This window comes from Macaca nemestrina, chromosome 7 (assembly GCF_043159975.1).
Source record: "Macaca nemestrina isolate mMacNem1 chromosome 7, mMacNem.hap1, whole genome shotgun sequence".
In the NCBI taxonomy this organism is placed as follows: domain Eukaryota; kingdom Metazoa; phylum Chordata; class Mammalia; order Primates; family Cercopithecidae; genus Macaca; species Macaca nemestrina.
In genome coordinates this window covers 96,573,880-96,592,731 of record NC_092131.1, presented here as the reverse complement: position 1 = coordinate 96,592,731, position 18,852 = coordinate 96,573,880, and the positions used below count along the sequence as shown (strand labels likewise).

The 18,852-nt window shown below is 39.9% G+C and overlaps 1 long non-coding RNA gene across 1 annotated transcript in view; it reads right to left on the bottom strand.

Annotated features, from left to right (window-relative positions):
* Nucleotides 1–7,221: 7,221 nt before the first annotated feature.
* LOC105479365 (uncharacterized) overlaps nucleotides 7,222–18,852 on the bottom strand; it is a 62,196-nt gene continuing 50,565 nt past the window's right edge. Inside the window, exon 5 of the long non-coding RNA XR_011625403.1 lies at nucleotides 7,222–7,655. This is a non-coding gene — a long non-coding RNA (uncharacterized lncRNA). The remainder of the gene's footprint in view (nucleotides 7,656–18,852) is intronic.

Sequence of the window (18,852 nt, the reverse complement as noted above, 5' to 3'; positions counted from 1 at the left end):
CTAATCTCTTGTTTAGATCCTCAAACAATAGTGGTTTTGTCTTCCTGCTTCTTTTATTTGAAATTTACATAACTCGAATGAGAATTGGATTTTTTTTTCAACAGTCGTCTGTATCTGCACTTAATTTATTTTCATTGCTGTATAGCATTCTACTTACGGAACTGACCAATAGTTCTCCATCTATTCTATAATGTGATTTTAGGTAGTTTAAAAGGTTTTGCTTTTACAAAAATGTTACTAGGAACGTTTTTATATGTACCCTGGGGCTCGTGTGCAAATGTATATGGGGTATATATTTTGGAGTAGAATTGCTGAGTCAACTGTGCGCTTTACCAAACACTATTTTCTGACAAAGCAGTAATTGTTTCCACTCTCAGTATTGGAGTTCCCAATGTCCCACATCTTCAGCAGCACTTGGGATTGACAACAAACGGTTTTAATCTTTGTCAGTGTTTCTAATTTGTATTTTTCTAATTTTTAATTGTGATTTTCACGTTTATTTTTCTGAATGCTAGTGATATCAAGCACAGTTTGGTCATTTGGATTTTCTGTTTTAGGATGTGCCTATTCGAAGACTCTTGTGTTTTTCTTGGGCAGTGACGGGGCTCAGAACTCACTATCCCCAAAAAATGGCACCTTGGCATACAGAATGTTTTAAGTTTAAGGAAATTGAGAAAACTCACAGAATCAGGAAGGTCTCTCTGACCTTCGCTCATCTTTTCTCCTGAAACAGGCCATAAAACCTTGCTGACCTTCCCCTGAAGTATGTCATAAAACTCATTCCAGAGGGGTTCTCTCTGTGCCCCAAGGAAAGGAATGTCCTTATCTCAGAAGACACAGAGACCCAGAGAAGAATCTGAACAAACAAGCCTTGCTAAATTCCCCTAGTTTATTACCATTAGCTCATACCCTCTTTGTCAAATCATATTTCTCCACAACCATCCATTTGCTCATCAAATATACAGATTTCTCTGCTTCTTGGGTCTTCCTTTCCTTACGAAGTTTCTCATATCAGGTACACTTATTAAATAAATGTATATGCACTTTTTTCTTGTTCTCTGTTGGTTTTATTTTCAGAACCAGTCAGCGACTCTAAGTAGGCTGAGAAAGACCTTCTTTCTCTATATTAGTCTGTTATTGATTTGTAGAATTTTTAAATATATTCCAGATAATAGACTTTCTGGATTTGTGTATTCAGGATAGCTCTCACCTGTTTGTGGCTTGTCTCTTCATTCTTCACGGTGTCTTTGAGTGAACAGAAGTTATCAATTGTAATTTGGTGGAATTTATTAAAACTTCCCTATATAATTACTTATTTTTGATTCTTATTTTAAAATTGAGGATGAATGAGTTTTTAAAGCACCTATAGCCAAAAAATTTGGTTAGAGGACCCATGGAAAAGGGGCAGGGAAACCACCTTCTCTGTGTTTTTATCCCGTGTCATTGTGGCCACAGGCTCACCTCTGGCTCACCATCTCAGCATGCACACCATCCAAGGCTTGATGATACAAGACAACATCATCACGCTCTTCAGCTAATGCCACTCTGAGTGTGTTGTGCTTCCCGTCCATCCCTCCTTCTTAAAGCTCTCTCATAGTGGTCTGCTGGTCCTTCACTAACCTTCACATCATGCGTCAAAAATCTTCACTGGAGTCTTAGGACTGTCTGACAGTTTTCATCTACTTTTTCCTTAGTTTCTCAAGCCAACGGACCTGTTTACTCTCTCTGAAGTTGACATGGTTGATCAATACGTCTGTCCTCTTTCTTGGCTTCTAGTATGCCTGATTGTTCTCCTATGTTCCTTTTTTTTAAAATTTTTATTTATTTATGTATTTATGTATGTATTTATTTATTTTGAGATGGAGTCTCACACTGTCGCCCCAGGCTGGAGTGCAATGGTACCATCTCAGCTCACTGTAACTTCCACTTCCGGGTTCAAGTGATTCTCCCACCTCAGCCTCCCTAGTAGCTGGGATTACAGTTGCCTGCCACCACACCTGGATAATTTATTTTTAGTAGAGACAGGGTTTCACCATATTGGCCAGGCTGGTTCCGAATTCCTGACAGAATGATCTGCCTGCCTCAGCCTCCCAAAGTGCTAGGATTTCAGGTGTGAACCACCACGCCCAGCCTCTCCTATGCTCTTCTTAGTGCTTCCTCCCCTTAATTGCCAATCTTAAAATCAGTAGTTCTTTACCTTTTAGGGGTTCCCGAACTTCTTTAAAAATCTATTCTTTTCCCCAGAAAAATTGATATATGTAAATGAATACTATTTTCCATAACATTTCAGAGGATATGTTCCATGACTTCATTGGATCCTCACGACTGTCTTGTGAGAAAAATAGACAAGGTTTATCTTTGATATTATACCCATTTCACAGGTGCAATCAAGGCGCAGGGAGTTTAAATGATACAGTGACAAAGATGAGAGGGCAAATAGTATGGAATGAGGTAGACCAAGGTCAGTCAATAATCAAGTATTGTGATTGTGACTAATTACAAAAGTGTTGTGCATCAAATTAGTTGGTAAAGTCTTTGCAGTGATGGTGGCAATTAAAATAATTTTAGGCCAGGTGCAGCGGCTCATGCCTGTAATCCCAGCACTTTGAGAGGCTGAGGCAGGCGGATCACTTGAGGTCAGGAGTTCAAGACCAGCCTGGCCAACATGGTGAAACCCCATATCTACTAAAAATACAAAACTTTGCTGGGCATGGTGGCAGCTGCCTGTAATCCCAGGTACTTGAGAGTCTGAGGCAGGAGAATTGCTTGAATCTGGGAGGCAAATGTTGCAGTGAGCCGAGATAACACCACTGCACTCCAGTCTGGGAGACAGAGCAAGACTCCTTCTCAAAAAATAATAGTAATTTTAATTTTAATTGCCCTCAAGACAAACGAATGTGATTCCTGGGGCAAAAGATCAACCTTCACACCATATTGGTCTTTTCATCACATTATGTTTGGTCATTTTGAATTTTTTCCTGAAAATTTTTGCATATTATCTTAAGATTCCTTTACTTATAGAACCAACCTATCTCATGCCTGTTCAAATATTATATTTCTTATATTGATCAAAATAGCATATTTTTGGAGAAAATATTTTAGTCAGATGCATAAAGATTCAGATTGTCTTTCCCTCAGCCATTCATTCACTCATTCATTTACTGTTATAGCAATTTGTTTACTTGAATTATTTTTATATATGATATTCTTATTAATTAACCAGCATTAAAAGACTGTAGGCTGGGCACAGTGACTCATGCCCATAATCCCAGTGTGTCCGGAGTTTGTTCCTTCTGGTGGGTTCGTGGTCTCTCTGACTTCAGGAATGAAGCTGCAGTCCTTCGCGGTGAGTGTTACAGCTCTTAAAGGTGGTGCAGACCCAAAGAGTGAGCAGCAGCAAGATTTATTGTGAAGAGCAAAAGAACAAAGCTTCCACAGCTTCAAAGGGACCTGAGCTGATTGCCACTGCTGGCTGGGGTGGCCAGCTTTTATTCTCTTAATTTCCCAGCCCATGTTCTGCTGATTGGTCCATTTTACAGACTGCTGATTGGCACATTTTACAGAGCACCGATTGGTCCATTTTACAGGGTGCTGATTGGTCCATTTTACAAATCTCCAGCTAGTCAGAGAGCGCTGATTGGTGTGTTTTTACAGAGTGCTGATTGGCACATTTTACAAACCTCTAGCTAGCTACAGAGCACTGATCGGTGCGTTTTACAATCCTAGCTACAGAGTGCCAATTGGTGCATTTTACCATCCTCTTGTAAGACAGAAAAGTTCTCCAAGTCCCCACCTGACCCAGAAGTCCAGCTGGCTTCACCTCTCACCAGCACTTTGAAAGGCCAAGAAGAAAGGATTGCTTAGGCCAGGATTTGGGACCATCCTGGGCAACATAGCTAGACCACCGGCTCTACAAAAAAATAAAAAATAAAAATAAGCCAGATGTGGTGGCTTGCACTTGCAGTCCCAGCTACTCAGGAGGCTGTGGCAGGAGGACTGCTTAAGCCTGGGAAGTTGAGAATGCAGCAGCCAGGATCACACTACTGCACTCCAGCCTGGGCAACAGAGTGAAACCCTGTCTCTAAGAAAATAATATCAAAGCTGTGGGGAAAAGAAAAAAAAAAGAAAGAAAGAAAACCTCTCAAGGTTAAATGTATATAGACAAAGTGAAAGAACATTTAAACAAGGACCTTAATATAATAAATTTCACTGGGATCATAAAATCTTGAGAACCAGTAAATGAAATTCCCCCAGGAAATCTGTGTTATGGTTTATAAATTACTTTCTAATCTATTTACTTTTACTTTTATTTGAGATTTTAAATTCTGCTACAGAGATGTTTCTCTTTGAGGATTGTGATAAAGCAATCAGAGGAGAACTGGGAAGTTTCTGGCAGTGGGACAGGGTTTAGATTATAAAAGTGAAGAAGGCTGGATGCTTTCTGTTGAAATAGACTGTTAAGAACTTTGTCAAAGAATGAACTCTTACTGTAACCCACACCTCATTTGTCACCCTGATGGGCTGAGGAAAAGTGACATTTACAAACTGAGAATGAAAGCACATCCATTTCACCAGTCTGACACCCTGATATAATAACTATTTACCTTGAGAAAGAGGCACTGAGATTTCCGATTCTTGTGAATCTTCTCACTTTGGCACTTACTTTCTCACTCTGTCAAACAACCCCAGATTAATGGAACAATTTGTTCAACAAATCATATTAGTAGAATGTGCACCGGGTAAAGAGAGAGAGGTGGGGGAGCAGAAGATTTTTACTCATTCATAGCAGTGGTATCTCTGCAAATAAAAATGTAGTTATGCCTGACATTTACAGAGGGACAATGTGAAAGGGAAAGGGTGTAATGACTTCGGGCAGTGGAGAGATCACTTTGTAAGAACAGTAGTGCTCAAAGGGGAATAAGATAAAGTTACACATAACATCTAGATTGAGCTTCTTTCTAGAACATATTTGTCAAATACAGCAAGATCTGCCTTTAAAAAAAAAAAAGTTTTCCATTAAAATTAAGCATCTTGTTTTCTGTGGTACACAGACATGTTCCTTTTAAGCCCACACCTGGGGAACCTCAAAGAATTCCAGGAACATCTTACTACAAAAGGGACAATTCAGTTCCTCAGAGCAGATCACAGATATGGGATGTGTGATAACTATGTGAATAGGATTGAGATTGTTAATTCTGCTATTCAATTCATATTACCCAGGCAAATAAAATAAAGCAATCAGTGCAACCTCGACATTTTTTATGTTTCATGCCTTTGTGCGAGAACTTTGAATGAATATTTAGAATATAGAGAGCTAATAAATATCATCTACAACAAATCATGTTTATTTAACTATGCTTCTAACCTATTACTTCTCTTCACACATGCAAAAACGTACAACATAATACCACATTTTTCACTAACTTTTGAAGGACACTCAAAGTTGACTGTGAGGTCCATTTTTTTGTGTTAGGGTTGTCACACTGCTATTATACCTTACATCCACAACAGAAATTGACACTCACTTGTCCCCTATTTCTGTATCCTGTGGCCTTGGGTGTCAAGAGAAAATATTGCTTTGCACTGTTGTACTCCTTTGATTTCTCTTTCCTTTCTCATTTTCTTTTTCTTTAAGATTTTTACATATTTTTGAGCCACAGGAGAGAACCCAAACACCTCTCGACACAAAATTAGTTCCTGGAAATTCCTAATTAACATGGAGATAATATTTTCTCTTTACTGGATTGGAGCTTTCTATTGGCAAATGCTTTTTTATCCCAAGTTTATTCTAGAAATATTTTAGTGTAAAAGTGACCTGTTTAAATCATTAAGGAGTAATGATAGCTCAACAAAAGATTCATTTCCAGGCCTGCTTCAATGGTAAGAAACAACAGGAAGCCTCCTTTGATATTGCTGATATGACTGCCTCCAAAAACATTAAAAGTCAGCTATACTCTTAGGTATCTATTCTATAGAAAAACATTCTGTTTCAGAGAGTTTAGGCAATTCCGTCTGTTTTTTTTTTTTTTTTTCCCCACTTTTCATGTAGTAACTAAATTGCCAAGATATTGCATGTTACTTTTTGGAAATCTGGGGACCTAATGTTACAAAAAAAATACGTTCGTGTTAGAAAATTTTTAATTTACATAGAAGATAAAAAAATCTCTCTTCTAAGTGCATAAGTGTGTATATATAGTGTATGTAGTTAATATATATACTACATACATACATATATGCATCCGTGCATATGGATATATCTATATATCTCTTCATCTCTCTAGGATATAAGGTCAGAGATGACTGTCCTGTGTCACCTCAAATAAGTGTGACTGGCGAGGTGCAGAGGCTCATGCCTGTAATCCCAGCACTTTGGGAGCTTAAGGCAGGTGATCACTTGAGACCAAGAGTTCGAGATCAGCCTGGCCAACATAGCAAAACCCTGTTTATTCTAAAAATACAAAAAAAAATAATAATAGCCAGGCCTGGTGGCTCATGCCTGTAATCCAAGCTACTTGGGAGGCTGAGGTAGGAGTATCACTTGAACCCAGGAGGTGAAGGTTGCAATGAGCTGAGATCATGCCACTACACTCCAGCCTGGGCAACAGAGCCAGACTGTCTCAAAAATAAATAAATAAATAAATAAATAAATAAATACAGATGTATTTTAGGGATACATGTGAACTAGAATTTATAGTAGAGAGCCCTCAGGGGCATAGGTTTGTAACTCTATATTTTTATCATAGTTATAGTCATGTGATTTCTCTATTCTTAGAGACTATTCCTAATCCTTGTAGAAATTAGGGTAACTTAACACAATGGAAGTTCCACTCAAGAATCAATGCAGATATCTGATAGTGGCAGGAGGCAGACAAATGCCCCTGCAGATAGGGTTGGGTCTCCAGTGACATCCTACCTCCAAGCCAAAGACAGTTTAAAGCCTGAAAGCCAAGCTACAAGTCAAATCCACAGACCAGATTGAGAACCTGTCTTCCCATTTGGCGTGTTTTTCTCTGATTGAAGCCCCACCCTTCACCTATTTTACATGTACCTACCTTTTCCTAACTGGTTTTCTACACACTGCCAGGCCCACCTTTGAGTGGTGCCTCTGCTTTAGCCTTTTTTGTGTACACACAAACTAATCAGCACACACTCTCTTATTCTGAGCCCATAAAAGTCACTTTATGAGCCCATAAAGCTTACACTGAGTGACCCACTCAGCCACACTGGGAGAGAAACCACTCCACTACCGGGGGTGGGAGACCACCTGCATGTCCACTCTCCACTGAGAGTTGTTCCGTCACTCAATAAAATTATTCTCTGCCCTCCTCACTCTTCAATTGATGGTATATCCTCATTCTTCTTGGATGTGGGACAAGAGATTGAGAACTGCCAAACATGGGTACAAGATATAACACAGGCAAGCTGGGGCACATCTGGCCCAGCAGCAGGCTGAGATGTTGTGCAAGCCAGACTTGGCCCGGGTGAGCTGAATAGATGGGTTGCTCCTGCTGCAAGCCTGGCAAAGGGGCCAAGAAAAATCCTGCATCATATCCACGTTGTCAAGAAGCGTTCCTCCCATGGTGACTCAGGAAACCAGGCTCCTTCCTTCTTGGTGCTTTTTGGTCTCTTAGCGCTTGAGATCTTTGGTGTCTAGCCTTTGTGAAAGGATAAAGAAAGAGGAGTCACTCCTTCACCCTAAAGATTCCACCCCAGGGGTAACACACACAATTTCTGTGGATGCAAAGAAGACTGGAAAATATTGACCTTGGCTGGGCAGCTGCCTTCCATGGATGATAACTCATTGTGGAAAAGGAGTCACAAAGCCAGCAGTCTCTGTCACATAGTGCTGTGGCCTATTGGTTTCCTTGATGCTGTTTCACTTTTCTCTATTCCCTGTTCCACTTGCTCATTGCTCATGCTCATTCATGACTTAGGTTTCTTCTGATTCTTCAGGTGCCTAACTCTGCCTCTCAGTGCCCTCTAATGTTTCTAAGAGTGTCTACTCTCAATTCTTTGACTCTTCTCTATTTTCCAATTTGAATTTCAGAAGGAGAATCTGATTGTTCTATTTGTCATCTTTTTATCCATGATAGGCTACTCTTTGGAATTGGTGTCTAAATGTCTGGTGTTCAACTTTAGCCGAATTAACTCTGCCTTTATTCATGGAGGGATGGGGAGTGGTATTTGAAGTTTTTCTTAGAAAGAACTGTGGTCATCAAGATTTTACTTACTTTATTTATTTATTTATTTATAATTCTCCCCCACTGCCTGACACACTTATCACACATCAGATGCAGTGTAATAGAATACTAAATCTTTGTCATAGACTAAAGAGACCACATTCCAAGAAATGTTAAGGAAGCACTTAACCATGTGGATTTCTTTACTGGATTCCTGAAGCTTCTAATTCCTTAAACTCCACCAATGATTTCACTTACAGATGACAACTAAACATTCTTTTCTCCATGTACAAACAGACTTGGCATTTTAATTTGGAGAATATGATTCATTTCTTTAGTCTTTAACCACTTCAGAAAGAATATATCCCAGTTGGAAGAAGAAATTTTTGACTTATTATGGTTTCTTTAAAAAGAAGGAATCATGGCTGGACACGGTGGCTCACGCCTGTAATCCCAGCACTTTGGGAGACCAAGGTGGGTGAATCGCCTGAGGTCAGGAGTTTGAGACCAGCCTGACCAACATGGCGAAACCCTTTCTCTATTAAAAATACAAAAATTAGCCAGGCGTGGTGGCAGGTGCCTGTAAACCCAGCGACTAAGGAGTCTGAGGCAGGAGAATCACTTGAACCCGGGAGGCAGAGGTTGCAGTGAGCCAAGATCATGCCACTGCACTCCAGCCTGGGCAACAGAGTGAGACTCCGTCTCAAACAAAAAAAAAAAAAAAAGAAGAAAAGAAAAGAAGGAATCATAGGATTCAACTTATCTGTGAAATACATTACTGCAGATCAGACATTATGGTTATAATTAGAAGCTTAGTTATTTTGAAATGTCTTACTGATAGGTACCATTGATTGAATGTGTTCTTTCTGTTGGGCAGTGCTTATTGTTTTCAGTCGTCACAATTTTCCCAGATAAATGTTTTAATCTCCTTGTTCAAATGAAGAAATAGCAGTGGTTCAAAGGGATGATTTTACTTGGTCTAAGACACGCAGCTAAATACAGACCCTAAAAGTTAAATTTATGTCTGCCTCAAACTCCTGTGTCTACTATATATTCATAGCCTCTCAGTTTGGGTATCTTACACTATCTTGCTATTTCCCATGTCTTTACTCCAAATAAAGAACAAAATACAATATAAAGTCAATAATATTCTCTAAGCAAGAGATACAGTAGCAGCAGTTTCACAAACAGTATCTCATTTATTCCTTTAACAATCCTGGGCAGGAAATTATTAGCAGTCCCATTTTATAGCTAAGAAAACTGAGGCTCTGAGGATTAAGTAACTTGCTTGGCCCACAATCTATAAGTGGCACTATCAGGACTTGAATAGTGATATGGCACTAATTCTGGGACTCGTCCTACATCCAATTTTTTACTAGCTAATAAAAATAATTCAGAGAGACAATAATTGCCTTGCATTAGCGTTGCACAGTCATAAGCCCTCAGGTAGTGCTCCATATATGTAAGGAACAAATTAATGGATTTATCTCCTACATCTGATGGTGAACTAAAGTTGTCACTAATTTTTTTTCCTGCCTTTCCTTCCTGTTTTCCCTTTGATTTGTGATACACCTAATTGGAAAGGCTATTAAAAGACAATTTTCAAAAAAAGGTAAAATCATGACTCTCACACAGATACAAATATGAAGACATATTAAAGAATGTATGTTACTGCTACAATATGAAGGAAAGAGGCAGATATCACAACCAGTTCAAAGGAAAAGTCAAAAGAACATAAATGTATATGGAATATACACAAATGTATAAAAGAATGTTGAGATGAATTGTAAATGGAGACGAAACTTTTCCACAAGGGAGGTGGTGGTGTTCAATTAACTCTCTCCTAGATGGGACAGAATTTACACTGCTATCAGTTACCGATAATTTACAAAGTTACCAAATAGCTCAAAGACGGTGAACAAACAGGGCTACAACTGGGCAGCCAGACAGGTGTACTACAGATGATGAATATTTTTCCATGGAAACATTTGTATTTCAACAGGACCTTAATGTAGTAGAGAAGCTCATTTAGAGTACTCATGTAGTAGATGATAGACAGGCAGTTTGAAATAAACATAATAGGACTAGCCCTATATATCACAGATGTATGAATGAATGAATGGGATGTCTTTTCTATGCTATTTCCCTATTCTGCGTTAATGATCAGTAAGGAACATCTCTATAAGGCTGGCAAACACAGAGAAGCAGCCATCATAGAGAGAATCGGCTTGAAATGCTGCTGACCTGAAGAAAAAAAAAAATGTATCAGCTCATCCTGGCTCCGGCCTGGGGCATGGGTGGGGGATAAAGGATTAGAGTCTCTTGGTCCCTGTCTGCCATCCATAAAGGGTCTCAAATTTACGCTTAAAACCTCAGTGACCTCCAAATGAGGTTGCACGGTCTTAGCTATATACCGTGCAGAATGAAGAAAAACACATCACGCAACTTTCAACATGTGTCTCATTTCCAACCACAATTGTTTGGAATTTAAAGCTGGTATTTTTTAAAATCCTGCAAGTAAACAGCAAAATTATATTTATGTGTGTCCCTTGTGTGTGTACATATATTAAACACATTAATTTGTACAACATAACATTTCTTGCTTCCACATTTCATTTTTTTTTTTTTTGGAACTTATTAACCAGGAGGATCATAAACCCAAGTGGCCTTGACTCTCCCAGAACTGAGAGGTCCTGCCCTGGCCGGAAGCCAAAGGCATTTTCCCCAGCAAATAGCTGGACTTATGATCTGTTTAACCAAGCTCCTTTAAAAGTCCTTTGGAGTGCGCTGGCGATGACACCCAAGAGTCGACCCCTCCGCCCTTCCGCTTTTGGAGGGTGGGCGGCCGGGGGTGGGGGTCACAATGGTCAGCGTCCCCCGAGGGCGCCAGCTTCCAGGTGCGGGTGGGGCTGCGCGTCCCGCCGGGCCCGGGGAACTTTCACTGGGCGTCCGCGGCGCGCAGACAATGGGCCGGGGAAGCGCCTTATCGCGGCGCGCAGGCCTTCCCCGAGCGCGGCGGGCGGCGGCGGCGCTTCCGCGGGCCCAGGGCCGCCAGTCCCCCGTCCCCCGGTCGCCCGCCGCCGCCGCCCGCTGCTTCCTCCCGCTCTTCCTCCCTGCGACCTCGCGGCCTCCTGGCGAGGCGCGGCCGGCGGAAAAGCTTGGTGGGGTGGCCGCGGCAGCGACACGCGCGGCCGGCCCGGGGAAAACAAAGGGGGGATGTGTGTGGCCAAGAGTCCGGAAACGGGGCGCCGGTGGGGGCCTGGGCGGCGCAGCTCTGCCTCCCGGAGCCTATTGTTTGCCGGGCGCACATGCACACGCGCTTAACAAGAAATTAACACATCCTGCCGCCGCTTATCTATCCATCGATGGCCAAACAGACGGCGCAGTCACTTTGCACGGAGAGGGCTTTTAATGTAATGACCAGGCCGGAGAAGAATATCTCAAGCCCTTCGTAGAAGTCCCTCTTTGTTTCCATACGGCCCTTGATATTCTCACAGCACTATGACAGCCTTTTAAAAAATATATTACTTTTTTTGGTAGGGGGTGTCTTGAGGGGCCGTTCTGAAGATCCCTTGACTAACACGTTTTTTTTTCTTCTTTTTGGTACTAATTCTAAAATGATGTAGTTTTACAGTGTGCCAGGCACTATTCTAAGAGCTTCAACTGTATGAACTCTTTACGCTCCTTAACAACCCTGTGAGTTCCGTGATATTTTAATCTTCATTTTCTAGATGAGGAAAGGAAGACATAAAAGAAACCACGCTGGTAGAGAGATAGTAAATGAGGCAGCCCGGATCAGCACCCTGGCTTGCCAGCTTGAGTCCATACTCAGAAATGAGGTCTTCCAACTTATTTTTTCACCTCTGAGTTGCCATGATTTGGGTTTTAATTTAATTTAATTTTTTTTTTTTTTTTTTTTGAACACTAAGTACAGGACGTTTGTCTAGCCCTTGCTGTTCCTGAGCTGGTTATCTAGGGAAGCTTGTAACCGAGCAGAATTTCGTAGATCAGAGGAGCAAATGACTTCATTACACATGTGCTTTGCTGTATTAATGACTGTCTGCACGATTTAGGATTTAGGCTGTCTCTGGATTTTTGATGAAGGGCTGTGGAATTGAAGTGGAATTTGTCGTTTCTATGAAAGGGACGTGTTGTCATGTCTATGGCAAGTATTCAAGCAAAATGAGCACCAATAAATTTGAAACCAATTAACCAACCTGGACAATAAGCCAGAATTTCCATTTTCTGGAAATTTTCATGCAAGTTGGGTGAATGTGGCCTAAATTACCCTTTAATGAATGATTGGGTCTCTTTTGTGTAAAGCTGGGCCCTGTGTGCTGTTCTAGAGAAATGCCAATCCAATCTCCTACATTATTCAAGCCCCCCCGACCCCAACCCCAGCAGGTGAGGTCACCCCACTTAACTCATGCTGAATTCTCAGTAAGGTCCAAATGCTCTTTGGGGACAGAGGATGCACGGATGCATAAGACACTCTTCGTACCTAAAGCAGTAACTCACGGAAAGACAATGACTAATAACTAAAATTCGATTTGATAAATGCTATATAATATGGGAGAATACATATGAGAAATCTGATATGTGTACTTTCACCTTGGGGTCAGATTACTACAGAGAGGTTCAAATGTTGGTCGGGCGTGGTGGCTCATGCCTGTAATACCAGCACTTTGGGAGGCCAAGGTGGGTGGATCATTTGAGGTTAGGGGTTCCAGACCAGCCTGGCCAACATGGTGAGACCCCATTTCTACTAAAAATACAAAAATTAACCAGGTGTGGTGGCATGCACCTGTAATCCTAGTGTCCGTTGGAGGCTGAGGCATGAGAATCACTTGAACCCGGGAGGTGGAGGTTTCAGTGAGCCGAGATCCCACCACTGCACGCCAGCCTGGGCAACAGAGTGAGACTCCGTCTCAAAAAAAAAAAAAGGGGGGGGAGGTTTAAATGCTTCTAAACATCTTGTCTTTTACAAAGGAGCTAAGAAGTCATTTATTTAACAAATGTTTATTGAACCCCATTTTTGTGGCAGGTACTGTCCCCCCCCACACCAAGATGGAGTCTTGCTCTGTTGTCCGGGCTGGAGTGCAGTGGCGTGATCTCAGCTCAGTCCACCTCCCGGGTTCAAGTGATTCTCCTGCCTCAGCCTCCTGAGTAGCTGCAATTACAGGCATCCACCACCACACCAGTATACTACCCAGTGTACTCTTTTACTCTTGCTACAGTAGAGGAGACATCTGTCCTGCATCTAGGATAATTCCATCCCTTCCCACCACGTACCCCAAAGATCCACTTGATGACATCTTGGACATTCAAAGCCATCTTAAATTCTACATGCCTAAAATGTACCTCGTAACTATCTCTCGTACATCTGATTATTCTGCATTTTTCCCACTCTCAGGAATGACCCTGGCTTCCATCTGGATGTACTCACAAGCATGGTCGAAGGCAAGGAGGAGCAAGTCAACATCTTACATAGATGGCAGCAGGCAAAGAGAGAGCTTGTGCAGGGAAACTCCCATTTTTAAAACCACCAGATCTCATGAGACTTATTCACCAACCCAAGAACAGCATGGGAAAGACCCGCCCCCATGATTCAGTTACTTCCCACTGGGTCCTTCCCACAACACATGGGAATTTAAGATGAGATTTGGGTGGGAAAATAGTCAAATCACATCACCCATGTTTCAGGGAAGTAATACAAGGAAAGAGATGTTGTAAAAGTATAAGGAATGGAGTCCAAGGAAGTAAGAAACAGTCAAAGTCAAAGTGGTTCACTTGAAATGGAACAAGATCATGTGTAATGGTTACAGAGAACATGGCCGAATTAGTAAGCCAGTGATGGCTTGGGCCAGGGATGGTCAATGATGGGAATGAATGAAGTGAAATAGAAAGGAGGTCATTGGAAATGAACAGCTTAGGATGTTGAGTGCTCCGATTCTTGGATAGTCTTTCACACACAAACTGGATTAACTCAATATGACAGCAGGACTGGCAATGGAAAGGAACACTGCCAGTCATGTGCTGTTATTTTTGAAGACAGAGAGGGGCCAACAGGTCTCTCAGTGGTGGCAGCAAATAGGGAGGAATGCAGCATAAGGAAAAGGCAGGATATTCAAAACAGGGAGGTGTACAGCAGATGAAGGATAAGTTGGAAACACATTTTATGTCTTCTGGTGCCCTCTTACCACCTCCACCAGATTTTGTCCCTGAGAAAATCAATAACATATGTAAATATTTGCATCTTTGGAGTATTTCAGGAAAAATTTTTCATCATCTTTTTTTGAATTTCAACTTTTATTTTAGATATAAGGAGAACATGTGAAGGTTTATTACACGGGTATATTGCACCCAGGTAGTGAGCCTAGTACCCAGTAGGTAGCTTTTCAACCCCCCTCCCACCTCTAGTATTCTGCAGTGTCTTATTTCCCATATTTATGTCCATGTGTGCACAACGATTAGCTCTCACTTGTAAATGAGAACGTTCAGTATTTGATTTTCTGTTCTTGCATTAATTCTGTTAGGAATATGGCCTCCAGCTCCATCCATGTTGTTGCAGAGGACATGAGTTTGTTCCTTTTCTTTTCTTTTCTTTTTTTTTTTTTTTTTTTGAGACAGAGGCTCGCTCTGTCACCCAGGCTGGAGTGCAGTGGCACAATCTCGGCTCACTGCAAGCTCCACCTCCCAGGTTCACGCCATTCTCCTGCCTCAGCCTCCGAGTAGCTGGGACTACAGGCACCCGCCACCACACCCAGCTACATTTATTCTGCATATGGCTAACCAGTTATCCCAGCACTATTGAATAGTGTGTCCTCCCTGCATTGCTTATTGTGGTTGGTCTGTCAAGAAACATATGGTTGTAAGTATGTTGCTTTGTTTCTGAGTTTTAAATTTTGTTTCTTTCTTCTATATGTCTGTTTTTGTACCAGTACCATGCTGTTTAGATTACTGTAGCCTTATGGTATACTTTGAAGTAAGGTAATGTGATGCCTCCAGCTTTGTTCTTTTTGCTTAGGATTTTTTTTGATTATTTGGGTTCTTCTTTGGTTCCATATGAATTTCAGAGTAGTTTTTTTTTTTTTTTTTTTCTAATTCCATGAGGAATGATATTGGTAGTTTGATAGCAATAGCTTTGAATCTGTAAAATTGCTTTGGGTAGTATAACTATTTTAATGATATTGATTCTTCCAGTCCATCAGCATGGGATGTTTTTCTAATTATTTGTGTCATCTCTGATTTCTTTCAGCAATATTTAGTAGAGTTTTCATCTCCTTGGTGAGCTGTATTACTAAGTATTTCATTTTCTTTTCACTATTGTAAATGACATTATGTTCTTGATTTGACTCTCAGCTTGAACGTTATTGTTGCATAGAAATACTACTGATTTTTGTACATTGATTTTGTTTCTTGAAACCTTGATAAAGTTATTTATCAGTTCTAGCAACGTTCTGGCAGCATTTTTAGGGTTTCTATGTATAGAATCATATTGTCAAATGAAGAGAGATAGCTTGACTTCTTCTTTTCCTATTTGAACACCTTTTATTTCTATCTCTTGCCCGAATGCTCTGGCTAGGACTTCCAGTACTTTATTGAATGGAAGGGGTGAAAGTAGGCATCCTTGTCTTATTCTGGTTTCCAAGTAGAATGGTTCCAGCTTTTTCCCATTCAGTATGATGTTGGTTTGAAACATAATGCATGTTTCTTCAATGCCTAGTCTGTTGAGGGCTTTCATGAAGAAGGGATGTAGGATTTTATTGAGAACATTTTCTATGTCAGCTGAGATGGACATATGGTTTTTGCTTTTAATTCTGTGTATGTGGTGAATGATCTTTATTGATTTGCATATGTCGAACCAGTCTTGCATCCTAGGAATAAAGCCTACTTGATTGTGGTGTATTCATTTTTGCTGTGCTGCTGGATGCAGTTTGCTACTATTTTGTTGAGGATTTTTGTGTCTATGTTCATTGGGGATATTGGCCTGATGTTTTCTTTTATTCATTGTGTATATGGTGTAAGGTAAGGGTCCAGTTTCATTTTGATGTTAGGCTGCTGCTGCCTTTATAGAATGAATTAGGGAAGAGTCCCTCATCAATTTTTTGGAATAGTTACCAGTTCTCTTTTCTATGTGTGGCAGAATTCAGCTGTGAATCCATATGATCCGGGGAAATGTTTTGACCAGTAGGATTTTTATTACTGATTCAGTTTCAGAAATTGATGTTGGTCTTTCCAGGGTTTAAATTTTTTTCTAATTCAAACTTGAGAGACTGTGTGTTTCCAGGATTTTACCCATTTCCTCTAGATTTACTAATTTGTGTGTATAGAATTGTTCGTTGTATTATTTGAGAATCTTTTTTATTTCTGTAGGAAAAATTTTAATATCATCTTTGTCATTTCTGATTGTACTTATGCACATCTTTTCTTTTTCTACTCTGTTAATGTAGCTAGCAGTCTATCAATCTTGTTTATTTTTTTTCCAAAGGACTAACTCTTGGTTTCATTGATCTTTTGTATGGATTTTTGCATCTCAATTTTGTTCACTTCTTTGCTAATTTTAGTTATTTTATTCTGCTAGCTTTGAGGTGTTCTCCTTTTTTTAGTTATTTTATGTACAATTTTAGATTGTTAATTTGAGATCTTTCTAACTTCTTGATGAAGATATTTAGGGCTATAAAATTTTCTCTTAACAATGCATTAGCTGCATTTGAGATTGCAGTAAAATGTGTCCCTATTTTCATTAATTTCAAATAAGTTTTGATTTCTGCCTTAATTTCAGTGTTCGCCAGGAGTTATTCAGGAGCAAGTCATTTAATTTCCATGTACTTGTGTAGAGAGATCTTCTTGATATTGATTTATATTTTATTGCACTGTGGTCTGAGAATGTGTTTGGTATAATTTCAATTTTTGTTTAATTTATTGGGACTTGCTTTATGACTGAGCATGTGGTCAATCTTAGAATATGTACTGTGTGCAGATAAGAGGAATGTATATTCTGTAGTTGTTGGGTGGAGTGTTCTCTAGGTGTCTATTAGGTCCAGTTGTTCAAGTGTTGAAGTTAAATCCAGTTACTTTGTTAGTTTTTTGCCTCAATAATCTGTTTTACACTGTCAGTGGGGTGTTAACCACTATTACTATGTGGTTGTCTAAGTTTCTTTGTAGGCCAAACAGAACTTGTTTTATGAATCTGGGTGCCCCAGTGTTGGCTTTGCATATATTTAAAATAGTTAAGCCTTCTTGTTACATTGTACCCTTTATCATTATGCAATGGCCTTCATCATCCTTCTTAATTTGTATTGGTTTAAAGTTTATTTTAACTGATATGAGAATTGCAATTCCTCCTCTTTTTTGTTTTCCATTTGCATGGGAGATGGTTTTTCATCCTGTTGTGTTTGTGTGTGTCAGTACATGTGAGACAGTTTCCTGAAGATAGCAGATGGTTGAATATCTTTTTATCCAGTTTGTCACTTTGTCTTGTAAGTGAGGGTGTTTAGCCATTTACATTCAGGGTCAGTACTGATATGTGAGATTTTCCTCCTTTTATTGTGATTTTAGCTGGTTATTATGAGACTTGAGTGTGTAGTTGAGTTACAGTGCCTGTAGGCTATGTGCTTAACTTTTGTGTGTGTGTGTGTGTGTGTGTGTGTGTGTGTGTGTGTGTGTGTGGTAGTTGTTTCAATTACATGTTTAGCACTCTTTTAAGGACTTCTTCTAAGCCTGGTCTAGTTGAAACAATTTTTTTAGTGCTTGCTTCTCTGAGGATGATTTTATTTCTCCTTCACTTAGGAAGCTTAGTTTGGTGGGATATGAATTTCTTGGTTTGTATTTCTTTTATTTATGGATTCTGAAAATATGCCCCTAGTCTATTCTGCTTGCAAGGTTTCTGCTGAGAGGTCTGCTGCTAGCCTAATGGATTTCCCTCTGTATGCAGCTTGACCCTTCTCTCAAGCTACCTTCAAGGTTTTTTCTTTTGCCTTTACCTTGGTAAATCTTGTATAATATTAGGCAGAGTTCTCTGTATTTCAAGGATTTGCATGTAAACCTCTCTAGTGAGATTAGGGACATTTTTGTGGCCTATATTCTGAAATATATTTTCCAAGTTGCTTATTTTCTCTCCTCTCAGGAATACCAATGAGTTGTAATATTTTTTACATAATCTCATAATCTTCTCATAATCTCATATTTCTCCAAGGTTATGTTCATTTAATTTTTTTTTTATCTTACTGATTTGATTCAAAGAACTTGTCTTTGAGCTCTGAGGTTCTTTCCTCAATTTGATCTATTCTCTGTTAATACTTCAGAAAGTAAAGTATATTATTATGAAATCATATTCTGAAATTCTTGTAGTGAGTTTTTTTCAGCTCTAGAAGTTCAGTGTGGTTCTTTCTTAAAATGACTATTTCATCTTTCAGCTGTTGGATCATTTTTCCAGATTTCTTGAATTTCTTAAACTAGGTTTCAACTTCTTCCTGAATCTTGATGAGCTTTCTTGACATCCAGATTCTGAATTATATGTCTGTCATTTCAATAATTTCAGACGGGTTAAGAACTATTGCTGGGGAGCTAGTAAACTCATGTGAAGGTAACAGGACACTCTGGCTTTTTGAATTGCCAGAATTCTTGTTGATTCTTTCTCATCTGGGAGTGTTGGTGCTCCTTTAACTAT